This window comes from Erythrolamprus reginae, chromosome 5 (assembly GCF_031021105.1).
Source record: "Erythrolamprus reginae isolate rEryReg1 chromosome 5, rEryReg1.hap1, whole genome shotgun sequence".
In the NCBI taxonomy this organism is placed as follows: domain Eukaryota; kingdom Metazoa; phylum Chordata; class Lepidosauria; order Squamata; family Dipsadidae; genus Erythrolamprus; species Erythrolamprus reginae.
In genome coordinates, this window is record NC_091954.1 from 91,568,554 (window position 1) to 91,588,916 (window position 20,363).

Here is a 20,363-nt window from a genome sequence, read left to right on the forward strand (position 1 = left end):
CCATTGCTCATTATTGGAGCAGTGTTTCTTCCTTATTCTTCTTCCTCAATTCTGATTCCTCAGAAAATTATGACTGTCCTTCAACTAAAAATGCAATCTTTCAGGATATGTGTTAGTCAGAGATAGTTGTCTTGAAAGTAGTTTATCATCTTCTCAGTATAACAGCAATGCATACAAAGAGATGTGATATTGTGATTTCACAATAGTGGGTGATTCAGGTATTTATAAATAAAATTGATGAAAAAAAATATTTGCATGCATGTTTACACACAGGCACTAGAATGACAAAGAAGCACAGTCAAAATATATAATGCACAGAAACGTCAGTAAGGCGTCAGTTTATCTACCAAGAATTTCATAGCCTTTTTGGAATCTGTTGTCTTCAATATAGATCATGCTGTATAGTCTTATAGTCCAAAATTCATAAATGCCTTAATCTCAAGTACAAAGGTAAAAGGAAGATACACTTACAATGTAGTCCTTCCTTTGGTCTAGCTTTATGTTCCTCGTCCGGCCCTCTGGCGCTCTGGAAAACAGTGTGATGCCCTCCTCCCCGTGGCAACCTCTCAAGTACCTGTACAATGCTGTCATGTCCCCCTTGTCCCTTCTTTTCACTAAACAGGCAAAAAATTGCCCAGTTCCAGCAATCTTTCTTTGTAAGTCTTTGTTTCTAGTCCCCCTGCCATTTTGGTTGCTATTTTCTGTACCTTTACCAGAGTTTCTATGTCTCTTTTGAAGTGTGGTGACCAGAACTGAATGCAATACTCCAGGTGTGGTCTGACCAGGGCATTATAGAGTGGTATTAATATCTCCCTAGCCTTGGAGTGTATCCCTCTGTTGATGCAGCTTAAGATTGTGTTGGCTTTTTTAGCCACTGCTGCACATTGGTGACTCATATTTAGTTGGTCATATACCAAGACTTGGAGATCTCTTTGTTTGATAATACAAAAATAGCTTGCAATGATCAAAAACTGAAGTATTTAAGTATTAACAGCACTATAGTTACATTTTTGACACAACATTCTTCTTTTTAAGATTAGTTTTGTTTAATAATTCTAATGTTTCAAAATGATGTGAGCTGTAATCCAAGATACCCAGAAACCACAAAGTTGGGCTGGCCTAGACTACTTTAAAAATGAAGTGCTTTAAGTGAAAAAAAGTATTAGAACACTTCAAAATGTGTTTCTTCCCATTAGTGTTGTGATTTACTATAACTGAGAAAACTGCTTGAGATGATCAAACAGGGTGACATTATTACAGCTGCATCAGAAAGAACATTAAAATGTCCCTGTTAAGCAGATGAGCTGTTTTAATAATAGAAGTGGCAGGACTTGAAAGAAACATGCAGGAGAATTTGAAACTGATATGGCTTGATTAATTTAGGTGCCCTTTTTGAAAGACAGAGTCTTCGTTATTATTACAAGACTGCAACAATTGTTATTGTTTAATTAGTGGAAAATGAAAGGATGTCTCATTTGCTGGATAAAAATATTTTAACGCAGAGCAGAGTAGGTGTGATTTCATTGCAATTCAGGAATATAATAATGTTTTCTCTTTTATTTCTTCTTCAGCCTTTTTTTTTTAAAGAAAGGAAAGTTGCATCTCAGGCTTTTTCTTATCATTCTACTGAGTATTCTGGATTCATTTGCTAATCACGAGAGGAATCATCCTACTGCATTTCTGAGAGCGCAGAGATATGAACTTGGTATATTGTGCAGTATTGTGCAGCTTATACACAGCCTTTTAAGCCAGTCCTGGATATCTTTGTCCTAGAATCCTAGCATCTGCCTCAGGACAGCAAGGACTAGCATAGCATGGGAGTTTCAAAAGTCTCAAGTTTTCTATTCTCAGTAGCAGTACAGTATATCTTTGATACTACTAGCTTAGACTTGATACAGTATGTGATTAAGGGTAAAAGACTCAATGCTAGAACAGAGATTCCCAACCTTTACTTGTACTGTAGGTGGATCATCACTGAAACCTTTGAGAGACCACCATGTATGCCACCCATTTTAAGCATGCTATCTTTGAAGTGTGTCAGATAAAAGTTATCTGTTTGGAGTCCTACTTTCAATACTGCCATCACCCCAAAGTTCCACTCTTTAAAATTAGGGGATATAACATGATTAAAGATGCTCATGAAACAAATAACAAGTGGAAATAATAATGTAACATCAAATACAATAGATATGAAAGAATATCATTATTGTCACCTCCCCATTTATTCCTGAAGTAGTCTGCAATATCCTCCTGGACCATCATTGATGACCATTGGGTGCAAACTGGGAAGTAAAACACGACTTGAGTATTGCCCACAAGATCATTTGCTGCAACGCCCTACCGGTCAATGACTACTTCAGCTTCAACAGCAACAACACAAGAGCACGCAACAGATTCAAACTTAATACGAACCGCTCCAAACTTGACTGTAAAAAATATGATTTCAACAATCGAGTTATCGAAGTGTGGAACTCATTACCGGACTCAATCGTCTCAACCTCTAACCCCCAACATTTCTCCCTTAGACTCTCCACGATTGACCTCTCCAGGTTCCTAAGAGGCCAGTAAGGGGCGTACATAAGTGCACTGGTGTGCCTTTCGTCCCCTGTCCAATTGTCTTCCTTTCTCTCGCTTTTCATATATATTTTCTTCCTTTCATATATCCTCTCCTCTAAGTTCACTTTTACCCTTATATATATTACTACATGTCTATTTTTCTTCCTATGTATTTATGTATTGGACAAATGAATTTTTTTAAAAAGACCCTGATGGCTTCAAAGATATATAAACTCTGACCACTTCTTTGAACGTATGAGTTTCATACGTTCTTCAGTTTTGTTTTGCCCTTCCAGTACTAGCTGTTGATACATCCTCTTGGTCCCAAAAAGATTTCAGAAGGGAATAAAATCATGCAAGACTTCATAGTTAAGCACAGGTATCTCTATTGTGGAGCAGAGCATATGGCTAAACAGGTGGAGTCCTGAAAAATTCCCTAGAGATAGAAGTGTGACTGATCTTCTCACTCTCACCCAGTCTTATAGGCATTTGAAGGGGCTTTGTTTAAGAACATAAGAAGAGCCATGTTGAATCAGGTCAAAGCCCATTGAGTCCAGCATTCTGTGTCACACAGTGGCCCACCAATTGTCCATGGGGATCTTGAGCAGAAAGAGAAGGCAAAACCCTCCCTTTCCCTTGACCCCACCAACAAATGGTACTCAAGGGAATCCTGCCTGCCTCAACCAACATAGAGGCGGCACATGGACATCCGTTTCAATAACCACTGATACACTTGGCATCCATGAATCTGTCTAATCCTGCCTTGAAGCTATCAAGGCTGACTACTGTCACGACCTCTTCTGGAAGTGAATTCCATAAACCAACGACCCTCTGGGTGAAGAAATATTTCCCTTGATTTGTCCTCACCTTCTTACCTATGAGCTTTAGGGAGTGCCCCCTTGTCCTAGTATTGTGCAAAAGAGAAAAGAATCTTTCTCTATCCACCTTTTCTATCCCGTGCATGATATCCCATGCATGATTCTATCCCACCTTTTCTATCCCATGCATGATTTTATACACTTCGATCAAGTCACCCCTTAAACGCCGTCTTTCAAGGCTGAAGAGACCAAGGCGTTGCAACCTTTAGATAGTTAAAAAACCTGTGGAAGTTTGTAGGCATGATCAAGCATTGGGAAGTAACAGATCTGCTGATGTTTTAGACAAAGCAGACAATGAGGACTACAACCGGGAAGACAATATTGCCAAACTGACAAAGCTATGTTCCATATTCAAACTGAGTTCTCTATTACTGACCATTTTTCCTGGGGTTGAGAAAGGTCTTAGGAGAAATAGTTTTTTTAAAAAATAAAATAAAACCATTTTAATTTTGAAACACACTGTTTCTACCTGGTCAAACACCCATGTTGGACATTTTATTTATGTACTTGAATTCATTAGCCACCCAACTCAATAAACTATAATTTTCATGCAACTCTAGTTTCAAGTCAGTGAAAACCGTCTTGGGGATTTTCTATGGTTGTGTAAAGAATTGTGTTGTTAAATACAAAAAAGTCCTCCAGGTTGCCTATGTCTGAGGTAGAGTAAATATTGGGAGCCATGCATAAAGTTGACATATATGACTGTTTACTTGCTTTTTATCTATTCGTAATCTGTGAAAATCATCCGTGACATTTGCCTTAGGATATGGAATATAAAAAAGTCTGTTGGCTATCTAAAGTGAATTTTCTTTTTCCTTTTCCTACCAGACAAACAAAATAAATCCGGTTACATTGCTAAGTGATCTCCAGAGTTTGAGTTTCTCGCAAATCCGATATTATGCTAGACTCATATTGGTAGAGTAAAAGTATGGTGGTTGTATTTATTTATTTATTTTCACCCTTGTGGAGGGAATAAACATTTGAAACATTTGATTCTACTGTCAATTTAGCTGGGAAAACATAATTGATGCATTTAGTGATCACAGATCATAAAAATCTAACTCTCGTCTATCTGTCATCTATCTATCATCTATCTACTTATCTATCCATCTATTCATCTACCATCTACCTACCTACCTACCTATCTATCTATCTATCTATCTTCTATCATCTGTCTACCTACCTACCTACCTACCTATCTACCTATCTATCTATCTATCATCTATCTATCTATCTATCTCTCTATCTATCTTCTATCATCTGTCTATCTATCTATCCATCCATCCATCCATCCATCCATCCATCTATCTATCTATCTATCTATCTATCTTCTATCATCTGTCTACCTACCTACCTACCTACCTACCTATCATCTATCTATCCATCTATCTATCTTCTATCATCTATCTATCCATCTATCCATCCATCCATCCATCCATCCATCCTTCTATCTATCTATCTATCTATCTATCTATCTATCTATCTATCATCTATCCATCCATCCATCTATCTCTATCACATCTAAAATTCATATTGCCACTCCTCAATTTCAGCTTTCCAAATATAGAAACAGAAGCTTGCAAAGAAGAACTAATTTTAGACTTGTCCCTCTGTATATAAACCCCTATTTCCAACCAGGGCTCATAGGATTGCATCCTTGATTGCTTTAGTAAAAGCACTATCAAAACATTATTACCGCCTAATATTTCCAATGCAATAAATAAGTGTCATTGAATGTAGTGGAAGTTTTGAGTCAATATATTTAGAGTCAGGCTGTTTACACTGCTGTCCTACTTAGTTCAGTCTTTTCTTGTGTACCCTTTGATTGGTTTCCAGTACCAGTGCCTTCACAAACTGATTGGCAGCAATTAGCAAACAAATCTATTCATAAGTGGATAGATCACTTGCTAATTGTCTCAGATCAAGAATTGGTTTAAAGGAATATACACAAGGGGTAGTTCAAAAATTGGCAAGCCTAAATCAGGCATTATTTGAAAAGCAGAGTGATAGTGTTGTTAGAGCACTGAATGACTCCGCTGTCAGCTTCAGATGTTGTTCAGCCATGAAGTTCAATGGGTAATTGAGGGTCAGTGTTTTCTTGCAGCCATAATTTTTTTCACAAGGTTGCTGTAGCCTGAGAAAAATGGAAGAGAGTTATGCATTTTGGTTTATCCTCATCGGGAAAAATGAGAGCTATAAAGAAAATTTAAAAAAAACAAAAAGTGGATAAGATAGAAATCACCATTTCAAATTTCAATTCAAGATATTACAATTGTCAGTTAACAGAATATGTTGCAATGTCCTCCCTGTCAATGACTACTTCAGCTTCAACCACAACAACACAAGAGCACACAACAGATTCAAATTTAATATTAACCGCTCCAAACTTGACTGTAAAAAATATGACGTTAGTAATCGAGTTGTTGAAGCCTAGAACTCATTACTGGACTCCATAGTGTCATCCCCTAATCCCCAACATTTTACCCTTAGACTATCCATAGTTGATCTCTCCAGATTCCTAAGAGGTCAGTAAGGGGCGTGCATAAGTGCACCAACGTGCCTTCCCTTCCCTGTCCTATTGTCTCTCCTATATTTCTTTATATTTTCTCTTCTATTCTTATATCTTTTCCTCTATTCTTTCATTGATATATTTTATTCCTATATCTTTTCTACTATCCTTTCATTGATATATTTTACTATGAATATATCATCTGTAACCTTCATTGTGTTTTGGACAAAATAAGCAAATAAATAAAAAACCTTTGGGTGGAGAGTGTGTGAGTGCAGAACACATTTGAGTGGAGTCTTTGAATGCAGAACACATTTGGGTGGAGTGTGTGTATGCGTGTTAAAACCTTTTTTAAACAGGACATGGAAGGAACATCACTATGCTAAAATGTTTCTCAAACATGATTCAGTTTCCTTAGTATCATTCATGATTATTCTCGATGTGAACAATGCACACAACCACGTAAGTAAACACAAAAACATCAAGGTGACAGCAGTGGTGGTCCCTCCAACCTGAAAGACCTGCTCTTTAATGCTAGAGCAGTTGCTGGTATAACATTTAATCCTGGATGAAAGGGCGGACTTGGCATGTAAAATGAAAATCAGACTGACAGAAGAGCAGGGAACTAATCTTTCCCAGCATTATTCACCAGAGAATAATGGCACAATAAACTAGGATGAAGTGGCGTGCCCATGCTCAATAGACATTCCAGTTAGTTGACCAAAGGCTCCATCTGGCAGTTTGTTGATTTTGAGAACAATCTGATGTCTTCAGGCATTCCACAAAGGGTGGAGATATCATTGATCTTGCTACCTAACAATTTTGCTTCATAAACCAGTAGGAGTAATCTTTTGGATTGGATTACTTTAGGGGTCTTGTCCTGTGGGATTTCACTGTGTGTATTGAGGCTGCCCAGTAAGAAACATTCTCTACCCGCTTAGTAGCTAATCAAGACAGTTCTTTAGGATTATCAGGTTCAGGAAACACACTACACAAAAAGACTAGAAATACACTTGATTTATATTATATGGTAGTAGCAGACTCTTGCAAGTCTGCTTGCTTTTTTAGAAACATAGAAGTCTGACGGCAGAAAAAGACCTCATGGTCCATCTAGTCTGCCCTTATACTATTTTCTGTATTCTATCTTAGGATGGATATATGTTTATTCCAGGCATGTTTAAATTCAGTTACTGTGGATTTATCTACCACGTCTGCTGGAAGTTTGTTCCAAGGATCTACTACTCTTTCAGTAAAATAATATTTTCTCATGTTGCTTTTGATCTTTTCCCCAACTAACTTCAGATTGTGTCCCCTTGTTCTTGTGTTCACTTTCCTATTAAAAACACTTCCCTCCTCGACCTTATTTAACCCTTTAACATATTTAAATGTTTCGATCATGTCCCCCCTTTTCCTTCTGTCCTCCAGACTATACAGATTGAGTTCATGAAGTCTTTCCTGATACATTTTATGCTTAAGACCTTCCACCATTCTTGTAGCCCGTCTTTGGACCCGTTCAATTTTGTCAATATATTTTTGTAGGTGAGGTCTCCAGAACTGAACACAGTATTCCACAGTATTCCTTCCATTCTTCTTGCTCAGGAGGTTTAAGATCCCCCCCCAAAAAAATAGTTTCCATTTTCTCTGAGCTCAAAGCATGTTTCTGCACTTTTTTTTTTTGCAACCGTTTCTAAATAGTTTCTTCAAGGCCTGACACCATGGCTCTCTGCCGGCCCCATGCAGAGAGCAGGAGATATATTTGATTTAGCTTTCTGTTCAAGTAGAAGGTGAGGGAGCCTTGTGTTATTTCTCTTGTCATGACAGCTGGGCAAAGGCACTTCTCTTAACTTGACTGTGGCTTCTACCTCTGAAAACAAGAGTTGTCCCGAGTCCAGAAGGTCATCCAAATTACAGTCTACAGAGAGACAGTCAAATTCAGTCCAGAGTTAGAACTGGAATGGTAGAAAATCATAATGTGCCTCATCCAGACACCCACATTATCTAGATACTGGGTCAAGATTTCTACAGCATCTCTTGCTTAATCTATTTTGGAGATGTGTAACTACCTATCATCAGCATTCTGATTATACCTCGTCCTCAACCAAAGTATAACCTGTCCCAGTGGTTTCATACACATGTTGAAATGATAATCGTGCAGAATGCAGCTGCAAGAGGAATCAGGGGCTTCCCTAGGTATGCCCATGTTACACCAACATTCCGCAGACTGCATTGGTTGCCGATCAATTTCCGGTCACAATTCAAAGTGTTGGTTATGACCTATAAAGCCCTTCATGGCATCGGACCAGAATATCTCCCGGACCGCCTTCTGCCGCACGAATCCCAGCAACCTGTTAGGTCCCACAGACTTGGCCTTCTCCGGGTCCCGTCGACTAAGCAATGTCATTTGGCAGGACCCAGGAGAAGAGTCTTCTCTGTGGCGGCCCCGACCCTCTGGAACCAGCTCCCCCCAGATATCAGAGTTGCCCCCACCTTGCCTTTCGCAAGCTCCTTAAATCCCACCTCTGTCGTCAGGCATGAGGGAATTGAAATTTCCCTTCCCCCTAGGCTTATAGAATTTATACATGGTATGCTTATATGTATGAGTGGTTCTTTAAATTGGGGTTTTTTTAGATTGTTTTTAATATTAGATTTGTTTACATTGTCTTTTTATATTGTTGTTAGCCGCCCCGAGTCTTCGGAGAGGGGCGGCATACAAATCTAATAAATACAATACAATACAGTAATGTAGAAAGCAATTAATGCCATAGAAGTCCCCAGAGAAGTACCATTGGATTTGTTTATCCTCCACTGATACTGAATAATCCTGACCATTTAGGAATGGGCAGAATCTTTGCAAGGCAATGCCCCCAGCCCTCAGTGTTCATAAAAATGAACCAATGGTCAATGTTATTAAGAGCACCCAGATCATCTAAGATTATACTGTAAGAGGAGTACATTTTATGGGTTTACAGCTGCTAAGAATTATTGCAAAGTACTTTAAGGGAGCTAGTCTTGAAAAACATCTGGAAGGAGCAGGGGTAAAAAGTACAGCAGCCAAGCATTCATATAAAGATTGTGTGGAAAGTTGCCTGCTGGTTGCCAATTTCTCCTTGGCACAAACTGAACTTTTGATATTGCCTTTAAATGAACTTAAATGGCTTAAGGACTGGAACATTTAAATATGTTAAAGGGTTAAACAAGGTTCAGGAGGGAAGTGTTTTAATAGGAAAGTGAGCACAAGAACAAGGGGGACACAATCTGAGGTTAGTTGGGGGAAAGATTAGAAGCAACGTGAGAAAATACTATTTTACTGGAAGAGTAATAGATGCTTGGAACAAACTTCCACCAGAAGTTGTTGGTAAGTGCACAGTAACTGAATTTAAACATGCCTGGGATAAACATACAGTGGTACCTCTACTGAAGAACTTTATTTGTTCCGTGACCAGGTTCTTAAGTAGAAAAGTTTGTAAGTAGAAGCAATTTTTCCCATAGGAAAAAGCAAATAATGTGTGCAAACCCGTTAGGAAAGAAATAAAAGCTTGGAATTTGGGTGGGTGGAGGAGGAAGAAGAAGAGGTGGGGGACAGTCACTGCTGAAGGAAGATGGTAAGGGGAGGGGAATAAAAAAATCCAAAACTTTAAGGCTTAAAAAAAAAGAGGGACTCTGAGGCAGCGAGGAGGAGCGCACGCCTCCCATGTTCAGTTCTGGAGACCTCACCTACAAAAAGATATTGACAAAATTGAACGGGTCCAAAGACGGGCTACAAGAATGGTGGAAGGTCTTAAGCATAAAACGTATCAGGAAAGACTTAATGAACTCAATCTGTATAGTCTGGAGGACAGAAGGAAAAGGGGGGACATGATTGAAACATTTAAATATATTAAAGGGTTAAATAAGGTTCAGGAGGGAAGTGTTTTTAATAGGAAAGTGAACACAAGAACAAGGGGACACAATCTGAAGTTAGTTGGGGGAAAGATCAAAAGCAACATGAGAAAATATTATTTTACTGAAAGAGTAGTAGATCCTTGGAACAAACTTCCAGCAGACGTGGTAGATAAATCCACAGTAACTGAATTTAAACATGCCTGGGATAAACATATATCCATCCTAAGATAAAATACAGAAAATAGTATAAGGGCAGACTAGATGGACCATGAGGTCTTTTTCTGCCGTCAGACTTCTATGTTTCTATGTTTCTATACACCCAGTACAAGGCTGTCGCCCATATACTGTGCCAGAGAGAGAAACCCAGGCGGGTGAGAGGGGGGAACCTTCCGCTCCTTTGACTGAAAGGCGGCTGCTGCTGCTGTTGCTACCTGATTCTTCTTCCTTCCCATGCTGAAGGGCTCCCCTCTCTTCTCGCTTGCTCGCTTTGTAGCTAGTGTCTTTCCTTCACTGTGGTGACTCCTCAGTTTGGCTGAAGTTGAGTTGATCTGCTCGGGGAGAAGCGCCCCCTTTTGCCTTTCCGTGCCCAGATGCTCCGGGAGGCAACCTCGCTCTGGGTGTATGGGAGGCAGCGCAAAGGAGTCACCACAGCAAAGGGGTTTGTTCCCTCTCCAAATGCCCAGAGAAAGGGAAATGCTCCATTCATTCTGGACTGCCAAAGCCTCCACTGAAAGGCTCTTCTGGCAACCCAGAAAAGCCTGAGATGGCTGGGATTAAAGGGGGAATGGCAGGAAACTGGCTGGGCCTTCATGCTGCTCTCAAATTTCCTGGAAAATTTTTCCGGGCTCAGGTTCTTAAGTAGGAAATGGTTCTTGAGAAGAGGCAACAAAATCTTGAACACCCGGTTCTTATCTGGAAAAGTTTTTAAGTAGAGGCGTTCTTAGGTAGAGGTACCACTGTATATCCATCCTAAGATAAAATACAGGTCACAGTATAAGGACAGACTAGATGGACCATGAGGTCTTTTTCTGCCGTCAATCTTCTGTTTCTATGTAACCTTTCCCTTCACAAATTTGTTGGGTTGTTTGTCTGCGGGAAGGGGTCTTTTGAAATTGCACCGCTCATACACTGCCATCCTGCCAGTTGGCCATTGTATCTTATCAGAGGACTGGATAAGCCTGATCAGTCAGGGGCTATTATTCTTGAGACAGTATTATCTCTGGATTGGGGGTAGCGTGATTCCAAATACCACTTGTAGAGGAACAAAAGCAGAAGGGAAGTGTACTGCCAGAGGTTGTCTTTGCAAAAAAAAAAAAAAACTGGGATAAGGAGGACTTGGCCTGGAACAGCAAAACTGTTGTGTCCTTATAACTTTGTAACAGACATATAAGAGAGCAGCAGAATAATAGAGTTGGAAGGGACCTTGGAGCTTTTCAAGCCTTCTCAAGCAGGAAACCCTATACCACTTTAGACAAATAGTTGGCTGATCTTTTTTTCAAAAAAAATATTCCAGTTTTGAAGCACTCACAACTTCTGGAGGCAAGTAGTTCCACTGTTCTCACTGTCAAGAAATTTCTCCTTAGTTCTGGGTTGGTTCTCTCCTTCTAACCATTGCTTCTTGTTCTGCCTTTGGGTGCTTTGGGGCAGTGTTTTTCAACCAGTGTGCCATGGCACACTAGTGTGCCGCGAGACATGGTCAGGTGTGCCATGAAGAAGGAAGCTCAGGTTCCAGTTTTGCAACTTTTTGCTGAGAGCAAGAGAGAAAGAGAGAGAAAGAGAGAGAGAGAGAGAAAAAGAAAGAAAGAATGCAAGAGAAAGAAAGCAAGAGAGAGAGAGAGAGAGAGAGAGAGAAGGAGAGGAAGGGGGAAAGAGAAGAGAGAAATGAGCAAAAAGGGGAGGAAAAAAGAGAAATGAGAAAATGATTGAGACAGAGAATGAGAGGAAAGAGAGAGAAACAAAAGAGAGAGAGAAGTGACTCTTGATTTAAAGCATATGATAAAAAGCACCCAAAGAATAAGAGAGAGAAAAAACCCAGCCTTCACTTGGTTTTGGAAATGGTTCAAGAGTGTACACACACACACACACACACACACACAAGTGGGGGAGGAGACAGGGATGGAAAAAGAGAGGAGAATGTCTTAGAGTGTCATTTTGTGTCATTTTGGTTGGTGGTGTGCCCCAGGATTTTGTAAATGTAAAAAATGTGCCACGGCTCAAAAAAGGTTGAAAATCACTGCTTTGGGGAATAGTTTGACCACCCTTCTTCTTTCTGGGAGCCCCTTAGGCAGGAGAATCTACTCTCTTAAGAGTTGTGTACATGTAGTCCTCAACTTATGACAACTGAACCCAAAATTTATGTTTTAAAGTAAGAAATTTGTTAAATGAGTTTTCCTCCTTTTTCCCCAATTTCTTTCGTCACATTTGTTAACAGTTGTTAAATTAGTAATGTGGTTGTTAAGTGAATCTGCTTTCCTTATTATGATTAGTACGTGTTGTTGAATTGTTTTTTAAATTTTCGTTGGGATTTTAGTAATTACTCATTTTCTTCCTTGACCTCTTTTTATTATTGTCATTGTTATTGTAATTTTATATTGGTGTGAGCTGCCCTGAGTCCTTCAGGATTGGGCAGCATAGGAGCGGGACCCAGGGGAAGAGCCTCCTCTGTGGCGGCCCCAACCCTCTGGAACCAGCTCCCCCCAGAGATTAGAACTGCCCCCACCCTCCTTGTCTTTCGTAAACTTCTTAAAACCCATCTCTGCCGTCAGGCATGGGGGAACTGAGACATCTCCCCCAGGCCTATACAGTTTATACATGGTATGTTTGTGTGTATGTTTGCTTTTAATAATTGGGTTTTTAGTGTTTTTGAAATTATTAGATTAGTTTTTACATTGTCTTTATTATTGCTATGAGCCGCCCCGAGTCTACGAAGAGGGGTGGTATACAAATCAAGTAAGTAAGTAAGTAAGTAAGTAAGTAAGTAAGTAAGTAAGTAAGTAAGTAAGTAAGTAAGTAAGTAAGTAAGTAAGTAAGTAAGTAAATAAATAAACAAACAAACAAACAAACAAATACATTATTGTTTTTGCTTGTCAGAATGTTGAAAAGGGGGATCAAATGATCCCAACCCATCATAAATGTGAGTCAATTATTAAACATCCAAATATATCTCACATGATCATGGGGAATCCACAACAGTCATAAGCATGAAAAACAGTCATCAGTCACTTTTTTCTGTGCCGTTGTAACTTCAAATGAACTGTTGTAAGACAAGGACTATCTGTATAGTCCTCACTCTCTCAGGGAGTAGATTTTGATGAAGTTGCATCTCTTTGACAAGATTATTGTTACTTGATTTTTTTCATTTTATCATTAATTTCATTTATATGCTGTTGTGAGCCGCTCCGAGTCCTCGGAGAGGGGTGGCATACAAATCTAACAAATTATTATTATTATTTTCACATATTGTTTTTTTTTAATCTACTAGATCGTTGATGGCTTGGTACAGCAGAAAGCTAGGGTGTGAAACAAATGAACAAATAAATAGATATGAACTGTATAAACACATTAATACAGGGAGGAGCAAATACTGAGCTGCTGAATTAAGAGGCTATAAAATAAAAATAAAAAAGCCCAGATTGTGACATAAGCAAAGCTTTATAGCTCACAAGGTATGTGGTTATTCCTGAAAATTATTTCCTGGGTTCAGAGGAACACTACCGCCTACTAAATTCTCCCCAATATTTTAAAGAAAAGGGATCACTACACCGAAGACCAAGACTTGAATTGAGAAAGCTGTGTTGGTAGGATCTATCCATAGCTCCAGCTGAATTGATGGGTAAGATACTTTGTGACTTCATTCACTGCAAATCTCTCTTGATTTTTCTCTAACAGTTTTTAAAACCTGGACTAGCCTTTCCTCCCAAGTACTTTGACTTCTTCCTGAGATATGAAGACACCACTTTATCATTCGTTGAGGATATCAAAATGTTGCCATGTTTTCATTGTCAATCTCCTGCACTTGCTAAGGCAGCCTGAAGATGGTTTTGAATGCTTTGGTGTATGCATAGTATTTTCTATGTTTTGCTAGCACCAGGCAGCTCACATATCCAGTCTAGTGTGAATAGTTTCGTATGTGAACGAGGAGGCTTGTGAAGTTGCAGAGGAGATTGGCAAGTGAAATTGCTCCAGCAGGTCTGTTGTGGGATTGCGGCCCTTGTGTATGGTCTCTTAAACTCTAAGTGTTTTGCAGTGCTGCTTCAGCTGTGATGGAGTTTGGAATGCCAGCTTCTGTCACTATTTTTGTTATGTATATTTTTTTTCCCTTACACACTAGTTGATCAATTGATTTAAAAGGAGTTCGTTCATTCATTATTCAGTTTGGAGACCACCCAACATATAGCATTAAAAGCAAGAAAGTAGTAAAATAACAGGCATCTAGATGCACATTATTATGTGAATCCAAAAGAAAGAAGATACTTAGAAACATAGAAACATAGAAGTCTGACGGCAGAAAAAGACCTCCTGGTCCATCTAGTCTGCCCTTATACTATTTTCTATATTTTATCTTAGGATGGATATATGTTTATCCCAGGCATGTTTAAATTCAGTTACTGTGGATTTATCTACCACGTCTGCTGGAAGTTTGTTCCAAGGATCTACTACTCTTTCAGTAAAATAATATTTTCTCATGTTGCTTTTGATCTTTCCCCCAACTAACTTCAGATTGTGTCCCCTGGTTCTTGTGTTCACTTTCCTATTAAAAACACTTCCCTCCTGGACCTTATTTAACCCTTTAATATATTGTGTTTCGATCATGTCCCCCCTTTTCCTTCTGTCCTCCAGACTATACAGATTGAGTTCATTAAGTCTTTCCTGATACGTTTTATGCTTAAGACCTTCCACCATTCTTGTAGCCCGTCTTTGGACCCGTTCAATTTTGTCAATATCTTTTTGTAGGTGAGGTCTCCAGAACTGAACACAGTATTCCAAATGTGGTCTCTCTCACCAGCATTCTATATAGCGGGATCATAATCTCCCTCTTCCTGCTTGTTATACCTCTAGCTATGCAGCCAAGCATCCTACTTGCTTTCCCTACCGCCTGACTGCACTGTTCACCCATTTTGAGACTGTCAGAAATCACTACCCCTAAATCCTTTTCTTCTGAAGTATTTGCTAACACAGAACTGCCAATACAATACTCAGATTGAGGATTCCTTTTCCCCAAGTGCATTATTTTACATTTGGAAACATTAAACTGCAATTTCCATTGCTTTGACCATTTATCTAGTAAAGCTTAACTGGATAAAATTCTAGTACAGTGGTACCTCTACTTAAGAACTTAATTCGTTCCGTGACCAGGTTCTTAAGTAGAAACGTTCTTAAGCAGAAGCAATTTTTCCCATAGGAATCAATGTAAAAGCAAATAATGTGTGCAAACCCATTAGGAAAGAAATAAAAGCTCGGAATTTGGGTGGGAGGAGGAGGAGGAAGAAGAAGAGGAGGAGGACAGTCGCTGCTGAAGGAAGACGGATAAGGTGAGGGGTATGCGTTCAGAAAAAGTTTTGAAATACATCTTGCCTTTTCCAACTTCATATTTATGTGAAGTTGCTTTTTTCAGCATTTGTAGACATTAAGTCAAAAAAAAGAAACAGACTATTGGACGCATCTCAGATTAAAATTAACAACCAGGGAATCAAATTATGATGATCTGTCATCTCAGCACAAACAATTTCATCCATCTCATTGATCCAAATAAATCTTATTTGTAATATAACTTTTATTTATATTTTATTATGCATAATTTTATTTTTTGTTTATTATTATTTTGTGTATGTACCCAAAAAAGAAAACAGAAAAATATTTTGATTGTTATTAAAATATATCCATTTTTTTTATGAGGGGTGCTAAGCATTATGAAAATTATAGAATTTGTGGGACCTAACCGGCCGCTGAGATGCATGAGGCAGAAGACTGTAGCAATGGTAGGATTCAAAACATTTTACTACTGGTTCTGTGGGCGTTTCTTGGTGGGAGTAGCAGTGGAGGAATACTGCAAAATCTCCATTCCCTCCCCACTCCAGGGGAAGGCTACTACAGAATCCCCATTTCCTCCCGATCAGCTGGGACTCGGGAGGCAGAGAATAGATGAAGGCAGGGACAGTCAGAAGTGGTATTTACCAATTCTCTAAACTACTCAAAATTTCCACTACCGTTTCTCCAGAACTTGTCAGAACCTCTGGTTTGTAGGGTGCACAGCTCCTTGCCCAACTTCATCCCTCAGGGGTTATCCATAGTATACACCTAATATGGATAAGAGATGTGATCCAGAAGACATCTGGAAAACTTTGGGTTGAGGAAGGCTTGGCAGGGCAGCTGTTGTGCGCCTGTCTTTCCTAAAGTTACTTTATCAGCCAACAAAAGAAGGAAGGTGGGATGAGCAGAGATTCATGGGCAGAGATAGCCCATAAAATCTCTGCTACAAAGTCCTTCCTGTTAACGAGTACTTCGGCGTCAACCACAACAACACTCGAGCACACGACAGATACAAACTTAAAGTAAACCGCTCTAAACTTGACTGCAGGAAATACGACTTTAGTAAATGAGTAGTTGATGCATGGAACTCATTACGCTGTCTACATGGGGCTACCTTTGAAAAGTGTTCGGAAACTTCAGATCGTGCAGAATGCGGCTGCGAGAGCTATCATGGACTTTCCGAGATATGCCCATGTCTCGTCAACACTCCACAGTCTGCACTGGCTGCCGATCAGTTTAGGTCCCACAGAGTTGGCCTTCTCCGGCTTCCATTGACAAAACAATGTTGTCTGGCGGGACCCAGGGGAAGACCCTTCTCTGTTGGTGGCCCCGGCCCTCTGGAATCAACTCCCCTGGAAATTAGGACTGCCCCCACCCTCCTTGCCTTTCGCAAACTCTTGAAAACCCACCTATGTCACCAAGCATGGGGAAATTGATATACAGTACTGTATACCCCTCGGCCGTTCCGTTTTATGTATGATTTGTTTGGGTTGTATGATTGTTTTTTAATAAGGGTTTTAAAATTGCTTTTAATATTGGATTTGTATTTTGTATTGCTTGTTGTGAGCCGCTCCGAGTCCTCGGAGAGGGGAGGCATACAAATCTAATAAATTATTATTAATAATAATAATTATTACCAGACTCTCTAGTATCACCTAACTTTACCCTTAGACTATCCACTGTTGACCTCTCCCGATTCCTAAGAGGTCAGCAAGGGGCGTGCATAAGTGCACCAGTGTGCCTTCCATCCCCTGTCCTAATGTTTCTCTCTTACTAGTATCATATATAAAAATATTATTATACCTTTGTATACCACCAGTACCTACTTGACAAAACAAATAAATAAAAATAAATAAATTCTCAGGAGGGGATGACTAAGCTTTGGCCCCTACCGTGTCCTCGCAGGACACTTCCTTCTCTTGGAGCGGCTGCCTAATTTCTCAGGGGTGGCTTGCCAAAGTCTCCCCCCTCCCTCCCTTCCTCCGGCTTTGCCCCGGGGGTTTGTCCTTGTTAGGGGCAGGGCAAAAGAAAGCCTCTTCGCTCAGGTTTAGCAAGAGTTCTTCTCCGAGGACCCCCCAGAATTGCGCGCACGGCTCCGAGGAACCGGGCACTTTTCAGAGGAGACCTTTGGGTCTGGAGGCGGGCGCGCAAAAGGCAAGCGACCCGCTCAGCCTTTCTGCCCCTCCGCCGTGTCGGGTTTTTGTTTTGTTTTTTTGCAAGCGAGAGTCACTTGGTCGCTGGCTTTTTTTCCCCCTCCCGATCCGCGGCTGGCACAGGAAACGGGCGAGCGAGTGAACGATCCCCGGGGAGTTTTTCGAGGATGCTCCGGCTCCTGGCAAGCCCGGCAGCATAAGTCCTGCCCCGGGGGAACCCCTGCAGCGGAGCAATCCAAGCCCGCCCACCGGAGCGCCTCGCCGACGCTTCCCCGGAGCCTCCCGGCCGGCGGCTTCTCAACGCCCGAAGCTCCCACGGTTGCTTCTCTCGCCTTCCCCTCCCTCCACTCCCATTGGTCGGTGATGTATGCATTTACATCGCCTCCGAACTTTTCCGAAGAACAGCTTGGTAAGTCGAGATACCGGGGAGTGGAGAAGTGGGATCCGGAATAGGAAAGCAGCGGGAGAGCCGGGGAGGTGGGGAGTTCTGGAGCAAAGAGGCGTAGGGTGGGATGGGGTGGGCTTTAAAGGCGCAATGCCAGAGGACAGAGGTGTGAACAGCTGGGAAAGGCATCCAGAGTAGGGTATGTCACTTTTCCTTTGATTATCTCTTTTATTCATCTGTACTTGTTTTGTCAAGTACGTATTGGTGGTGTACAAAGATATAATAATATTTACAGACACGGTACTAATAAGAGGGAAACATTAGGACAGGGGACGGAAGGCACTCTGGTGTACTTACGCACGCCCCTTACTGACCTCTTAGGAATCGGGAGAGGTCAGCAGTGGATAGTCTAAGGGTAAAGTTAGTGTAAGCGTAAAGATGAGGATCTGGATTTTGGGGGCGATATGCCGGCTCTGTTAAAAAGTGCTATTGCTAACATGTTGTAAGCCGCCCTGAGTCTAAGAAGAAGGGCGGCATAAAAATCGAATAAATAAATAAAATAAATAAATAATAATTAATGACGACGAGTGTGGAGTGGGGGGGGGGGAGTATTGAGCGTGTGCAGAGTTCATTCTCTTCCTCTCCGCCATCATCATTGCCATCACCTCTGAACCTACGTTTCTTTTCAAAGGACTTGGTGAAAGGGAAGTTGCAGGCACCAGAGAAAACCCACTGCCTTTTTACAATAGCCTCTAAATCCCGCGTTCCTTTCCTGGACCGTTTGGCTCAGTGTAGTGAAATTCCACGTCTCAACTTTCTCTGGTTGAATTTTAGCTAGCGATAAGAGGAAGGCTTAGGAAGGCTTTCCAATTAGAGAATGAAAAACCTAAAAGGTTTCTAGGGGGAAAAAAAAAGAACTTAAAAGCTTCTCCCATGTCTTTTATGGATAGAGCAAGAAAAGCACTTTTTCTCTCCTGGATTTAAAGTGCTCCTAATATGAAATGTATATAGGCTGTTGCAGCGTCACTTGCTTTACACATGGCTTTATTTCTGTGCACATTATGTTTGGTTGCCTGGTCCCCATTGTCCTGGACTTGCAAGCTATCAGCGAGTTTTGGAACAATGTGACTGCTGTTTAACTCCCAGGGAGTCCATATAAGTGGATGAGCTCTCACTTCCTAATGCAGTAGCTCAAGTAACACTATGTATTCAAAAACCTCCTGCTTATACTTCAACAAGCTTAGCAAAGACTTTTCAAACCTTCCAGAAATAAGAAAGGGGGTGTTTGGTGCCCCATGTCTACGCTTGTCATAGGTTATTCATTAAGACGAAAGTATCACTCCTGAGGATCTTTATATCAACTTTTGGTAAATGTGTAATGCCTTCATTACACATTACACATGAAGCTGCTGTGTAGAAAGAGGTAATTTGAAAAGAGGGGGAATCTTGCTATTATTTGAGGGGGGGGGGGTTAAACAAAGGGGGATCTCTGCTTAAGACCCAATTAACAGTGGGTGTTTAATTCCCATCCTAATACCGCTAGCTGTGGATAATGGGAACTGTAGCCCGCCCCTTTGGGAATCCCAGTTAAAAGAGAGGGGGGCAAGCAAAAATCCCCACAGATGTGTCACATGTGAAGATCCTCATGCAAGCAACTTTTAGCTTTTATTTTTTAAAAAAAAAAAAGATTTTTAATTTTTTTTTTTTAAATGTAATAACAATTCACTGCAACCATGTTCTGTAGTGTTGCAGAGAATGGAAAGCCTGTGGCCTTCTAAATGTTGCCAAACTACTATTTCCAGCATCTCCACCATTGGTCATGCTAGCGAGGGCTGCTCTAGCAGTATCTGCAGGATTTTTGACTCCCCAGAACTCCTGAAGCAATTAACTTTACATCTTTGAATAACTTAACAGATGATCCTATACAGATGATCCTATTCTGGAAGTGTGACAAATGCATACATAAATATACAATATAAATTGTCTTCTTATTTATAAATCACACAAGAGTCCAAATAATAATGGCTTTTGCTATCTTAAGTAAGAAAACAATACATTTCTGGTATGTATACACTTCTTTTAATGAATGTGATAGTAAGTTGTTTCTTCTAAGGATTCACAATTCACAGATCTCTTCTTGTTGCTTATTACCTTTAATCAATGTTTACATTTGAGGTCCAGGAAGAGCTCCTGTGCATTTAAACCAAAATATGTGAATTGGAACAGTATTGCTATAGCCTCTTCTTTGATAAATCAATTAATGGCCACAAGAAGCAACTTAAACCTGTTACATGTTTAGCTCTCATGATTTTTTTTCCTCCTTCGAATGGTACATCTGATGTGTCTGCTAGGAATCAGGAGTGCCTTTGATGTGTTAAAATAAGGTCAGTTTACTTCCAAGCCACACTTTACTGCCAAGTCCTTATCTCTGAAACAAAACTGAAACACTCTGCCCTTCAAGGACTCTTGTG

General features: G+C 40.4%; 1 protein-coding gene across 3 annotated transcripts in view; it reads left to right on the forward strand.

Annotated features, from left to right (window-relative positions):
- Positions 1-20,363, forward strand: part of MME (membrane metalloendopeptidase) — a 122,597-nt gene that overhangs the window by 18,848 nt on the left and 83,386 nt on the right. The window contains exon 1 of one of the 3 annotated variants that reach the window (XM_070753474.1): positions 17,369-17,916. The exons of 1 other annotated variant lie outside the window; for it this stretch is intronic. The gene's annotated coding sequence lies outside the window, so the exon portion shown is untranslated. One more of the 3 variants, XM_070753473.1, reaches the window with a different exon arrangement.